Source organism: Phyllobates terribilis, unplaced genomic scaffold (genome assembly GCF_046119375.1).
Source record: "Phyllobates terribilis strain yellow unplaced genomic scaffold, ASM4611937v1 Scaffold_5__5_contigs__length_657084704, whole genome shotgun sequence".
In the NCBI taxonomy this organism is placed as follows: Eukaryota; Metazoa; Chordata; class Amphibia; order Anura; family Dendrobatidae; genus Phyllobates; species Phyllobates terribilis.
In genome coordinates this window covers 196,295,558-196,301,227 of record NW_027362765.1, presented here as the reverse complement: position 1 = coordinate 196,301,227, position 5,670 = coordinate 196,295,558, and positions in this window count along the sequence as shown.

Here is a 5,670-nt window from a genome sequence, read left to right as displayed (position 1 = left end):
TATGGAAGGTCCCATCTATGACATATCTGGAACCGTCCACAAAAAATTCAAAGTCTGGATTTTGCAAAGGGATTTCTGTCACATTTGCCAATCCTGCTGTCTCTTGTTCCATTAATCAGAGACAATCATGTCCCACTTCCTCCCCGCCTCCATTCCCTCATCACCCTCCTTTGGGAGAAGAGTGGCTGGATTGACAGTAGTGCACTTTTTGAAAGAAAGTGAAGGGGGGAGAAGTAATGCACACTGAAGTCTGAGATGTCTGGCCATGGATAAGTGTTTGGGCTGGACTTGGGACAAAATTCCATGTATATCATGTGGTGTATAAATGACAGTTGGAAAGTCAAGAACAATGGAGGATTCCTTGTGAACTATTATGTTAACAGAAGTAATAGCTCTGACGCATGAAGGCGTACCTCTTGCTACTGGGTCCAGGTGTGCCAAATCGTATGCAGTAGGATGTTGTTGGGAACTATGAGTTTGGGTTAAAACTGCTGATGCAAAGCCTTGGAACTTAGCACAATAAAGGTTAAAAGGAATCTCATAATTGGGGATACCCAGTGCTGGTGCAGATATGATGGCATGTTTAAGGGTGTAAAAGCTATCAAGAACATCTTTAGACAAATGAAAGGGTAACTTAATTGAATCATAGAGAGGCTGCATGTGTGAAGCAGCATTAGGGATCCATTCTCTACAATAGCAGACTAGGCCCAGAAAGGTACAAAGCTGATGGACAGATGTGGGAACAGAAATGGATTGTATGGCCTGAATGCGATCAGGAGTGAGGTGTCTGGTAGGTCCATGCAGGCAGTGACCCAAAAAAGCAACTTTTGCTTTACAAAATTGAAGTTTATCCTTGGAGGCCTTACATCCATTTTGTGCTAGAAACGGCAGGAGACTTATGTAAGCAGTACTACTGCTCTCAACATCTGGTGCACAAATCAGCAAATCATCCATATACTGTAACAGCACAACTGAGTACTGTGTGGGGATCCAGTTCTAAAGGACTGACTGCAATGCTGTTGAGTATTGTGTCGGTGAATTCTGTGCTCCTTGTGGTAACACTGTCTAAGCATATTGTTTTCCCTGAAAGGTAAAAAAAAAAAGATACTGACAGTCTGGATGTAATGGTACAGGGAAAAAAGCGTTAGTGACGCGCCCCCTGGGCCGTGGGGTACTCGGTGCCGGGCCGGTCGTTGCTAGGGGAGATGTCACAGTGGCGGTGACCCGGTCCGTGACCCTGGGCGGTCAATAAAAGGTGATATTTACAAGGGATTTAGAGTTCTTATGTACAGTTCGTGACGCCACCTGTGGTATGCGGCTAAAGGGAGCCGCCGTTGCGGAGCAGGTCCTCTGGAGCTGATGTTAGTGCAGCAGAGTTGGTTTAGCTCTCCACAGGTAGAGCTCAGCTCCAGGGCAGTGTAGATGTTGCTGGTATGGAAGTAGCACTCGTGGTGCAGTGTAGTGCAGGGGGTGATGGCGCAGCAGCAATAATTGACAGAGACAGTGGCGTGCAGTCTTCTGGATTTACTCACAGTTCTCACTTTGCTCCTGGTTACAACTGCAGATCATAACTCCCCACGTCGTGCTGCGTTCACCGGGCAGGGGCTCAGCCAACCCTCAGGTACCTCCGGAGTACATAACGGGACCCCCTTCTGTGTGTTCCTTCTGGCCATCTCCCTGCACCTCACACCTAGTGCCCCAAACCGGTGACCGCGGACCTTGCCGGGCGACGTCTTCTCTGTCCCCTGGGTCCTCTATGGCCACCTTCTTGGTGAGATAGATGTGGCTTGTGGCTGCAGTACCTGGAATACTACAGCTTCCGGTTTCCTAGTTGAGGCTTAAAGAACTCTGCTAGTTTATCAACCGGTCCCCTCTGTGCGACCTGACCCCTCCACCTCCTGGCAGATGCGGGCATACGGGTGGCCTCCAGCACTACCCATACCCCTGGGGTCCCTTCCACGTTCCTGGAGCCTTTCTCCTGCTCCTCTCTCTCTTCAGTCTTGGGCCTCTCTGGCTAGGCCCTCTTTCTGAGCAGAGTTCCTACAGAGCTCCTGCTCCTCTCACTGTCCTCCTCTGACTGACTTACTAACTAACTCCCAAGATGGCTTCCCTACTATTCCTAACAAGTGCTCCCCTGATTTACTTCCTCCACCCACACCCACTACATGATTCCCCCTACTTTGGTTCCCCCCACTCCAGCCAGGGACAGGGCTCAGCAGGGAAGCGACGCATCTTGCCCCTCCTGCTGGTCTGGAGTAGTGTAGTGTTGGATGCAGGTGTTAGGGTCCCGGGCAGTACTCCTTCCTTACCTGAGAGTGAGATACCACACCTCTGGATGAGATGCAGTACCTCTGTGGCGACTGAACCCACAGGGGCGCCACATTAGCAAGGTTAATGACAGTGTACACTTGCGTGTTTGCTGGGATTTGTGCCAAAAGGTTATGGGGGTTCTGTACAATGGGCATGATTGACTCTGTAGCTTTATTCACTTCTCTGAAATCATGGACCATCCTATAAGTGGAGGGCTGGCCAGGGGTGTTTTTTTTCTTGACTGGGTAAAGGAGTGTGTTACAGGGAGACGTCATAGTGATCAAAGCACCAGCCTGAAGTAACTGAGTGATAGAGACCCGTATGGCAGCCTCATGTGCTGGGGAGAGAGGATACTGAGGGAGGCATGGTGGTTTGACTCCATCCTTCAGTTCCACTCTAGCGGGGGCTACTGGAAGCCTGCCAATGTCTACTTCTCTCTTAGCCCATAGACTGTCTGGTACTTCTGTCAGTTTTTCTTCATTGTATGGTATGGAATCTAAGTCAGTGAAAGCAATTGACGCGCCCAGGGGATGGGGACGACTCGGCGCCCGGGCCTTGTTGTTGCCTGATCTTGGGGGATGTCACGGCGGTCAGCTCCCGGGCCCATACCCTGGGGTCACTCTTAAAAGAAGGGGGGAAGTTGTATAGGATAGGGATGTTCGTGACGTCACCCGTGGTGTCTGGTGAGGATCACAAGCGCTGCGACAGTCCTCTGAGGTCGGTGTTTAGGCAGCTTAGTTGGTACGACTCCCCACAGATGGAGCGGGGCCTCAGGGCAGTGTAGGAGAAGGATGCAGGACAGAGGGGACCCAGCCGGGTCAGAGGAAGAATAGGCACACACACAACAGTTCACTTCAGTACCTTTACTGGTGGTGTTTCTGGCACGATTCAGGGTACTTCAGGGTGAAGGGTGCATATCAGGACTCTCCCCAGTGAGCAGGTGTGGTGCCTCCTGTTCCTTGCCTTTCCTTGATAAGTTTCTGACCTGCCTGGAGCTAGGCCTAACTTGGTCTCTGTCTTGCACCTGCTGACCTGGTGGTAGGGCCTTCTGTTGTAGATCACACTCCCTGGTTTCTTGGGCCTCCATGACTCCTGACCCTGGTACGTAATCAGCTTTTGGTGTTCCTGGGACATATAGTTCGCCAGGGGTTCCGGTTGTTTCTGCTGGATGTAAAGAATCCCTGCAGACGCGGACCCGTTGTCCGGTAAATGGTTTTGGGGTGAGCTGGTTAAGCTCCTCTGCCCCCTATGTTGCTTGCTTACTCCACTCGCCTTTGGCCACGCTCGGGGCCCTCTCTAGGCTCCACACGGGCAGTAGGCCTTGCTACTCTTCACCGCTCTTTTGGCATTGGCACGTCCTAGGCTCACTAACTCGAGCTCTCTGAGTCTGGACTGAACTGACTGAGCTCCACTGCAGGCTAGCTTCTGCAGGAGCTCCTCTCAACAGACTGACTGAAACTAAGACTCAGGCTTCACTGAACTGCCTGGCTCCACCTTCCCTTTATATATCCCTAACGGGCTCCCTCTGCTGGTCTGAGGTGAAAGGTGGAGGTGTGTGAATGCTATGAGGGCCTCTTGTGGAGAATTCCATCCATGCACCCCTCTGGGATCTGTGGCACCAATGCGCAGCAGGGTGCCACACAATCATGGCTTGTACCACATAACTAGGTTCTGAATTTTGGAACACTTCTATCCCTAATGACCCATCGGGTCTGAAATGAAGGGAGGCTTTCAATGCTTCTAAAATGTTTGCCCCTATGAGGTTTTTGGGAGACGTGTGGCTGACTAAAAACCTTATTAAAAGCTTGTGTTGGGGTGAGATGTGCAATGTAATTGGCTTAGTCAAATAAGTCTTTTCTGGTTTCCCTTCTACCCCCACCGGTTTTGGTATCTCATAAGAGGTCTCACCCTTCATTTCTCCATCGTCTCCTGACTGTCCTGTCTGATCCAGGGTAGTCATTTTTGCAGCAGTGGGGGAGGAAATGTCTAGTCCACGCTGTGGGGAATCTGTTTTCATGACATGTGTCTTGGTGTACAGTGGGTACATTTGGGCAGTACGCCCAGTATTTGTCAGGTATGCACCTTTTGCTGTCTTATGTCGAGGAGCACCATAGGCAAAGCAAATGTCTCTACAGTCTGGGTTCTGTTGTCCACAGTTCCAACATGTCCATCCTACAGGTCCATTGAACGAAGGAGCCACCTGAGGAGTAGTGCTGGCAACAAGACTACTTGGAGTGGTAGTCTGCTGAATTGTTTGAGGGTCATACAAATGATAATAATACTTATTGCCTGTCTTAACTTCCTTGTAACCACCCCTCAGCACATCCTTTGAAAGTTTTAAACAACTCTTAGCAAAACTCTGCAAATTTGATTTTTCAACCAACCACTATTATTCTCTATAAACCTTTCCCATTTAACTTCACTTAAAACACCACTCGAAGGCATTCCTGCTAGTGATGAGCGAGCATGCTCGCTACTGCTCGAGATGCTCAGCGCTTGCCGAGTATTTCTGGGGTTGCTCGGCGGAAGCTCGGGTCTCCTCCCTACATGTTTGGCGCTCATTAGAGCGCCAATCAACATGCAGGGATTGCCTGCCACTCACTGTAATGCCGTTGCCATGTTGGTTGTGGCATTACAGTGATTGGCTGGCCACATAGCGTCATCAGGTCTATATCAGATCTGGCGCCGCCATGTTCGTCACAGTCACTCTGGAATTAGACAGTGTAGGGAGAGGTGCTGCTGAGCTAGGGAGAGATTTGCTCGTGTATTAGGTAGTGTAGGGAGAAAAACCGTACATTACACATATCCATCTTAGCAAACAGTCCTTTTGAGGACTAACTGATCCATCTGCAGACATATCAGGCAGGCAGTGTATATAGGCAGGCAGGGTATATAGCAGACTGCAGTGCATATAGCACAAGAGGCTCCATTCCAATTCTGCCTTCTGCTGCTGTTAGATATTTCTGTACAAAGGCCCAGGTCTCAGGGGCCAGGAATACTTTTCTTTGGATCTTAATCCTCATTATTTGCTTAAAAAGCAATCCAAAGAACACCGTTTTTCTGTGTCATTTGCTGGTTGGCACTGCAGAATACAGCCAGGTCCTTTCCATATTACAGCGCTAGAAATCCAGCTATTTAAAACTGTGTTTTCTCCATCACATGGATCACATATACGTTGTCAGAAAATACTGCCATTTCTGGCCTCCATTAAAAATATCCTTTAGTGTGTCTGAACAGCAAACTGGTGTGAATTGCTTCACTAACTACTTACCTACAGGCCAGGTATTTAAAACTCTGTTTTCTCCATCACACGGATCACATATAAGTTCGCACCAAACTCAGTCATTTGTAGTGAGCGGG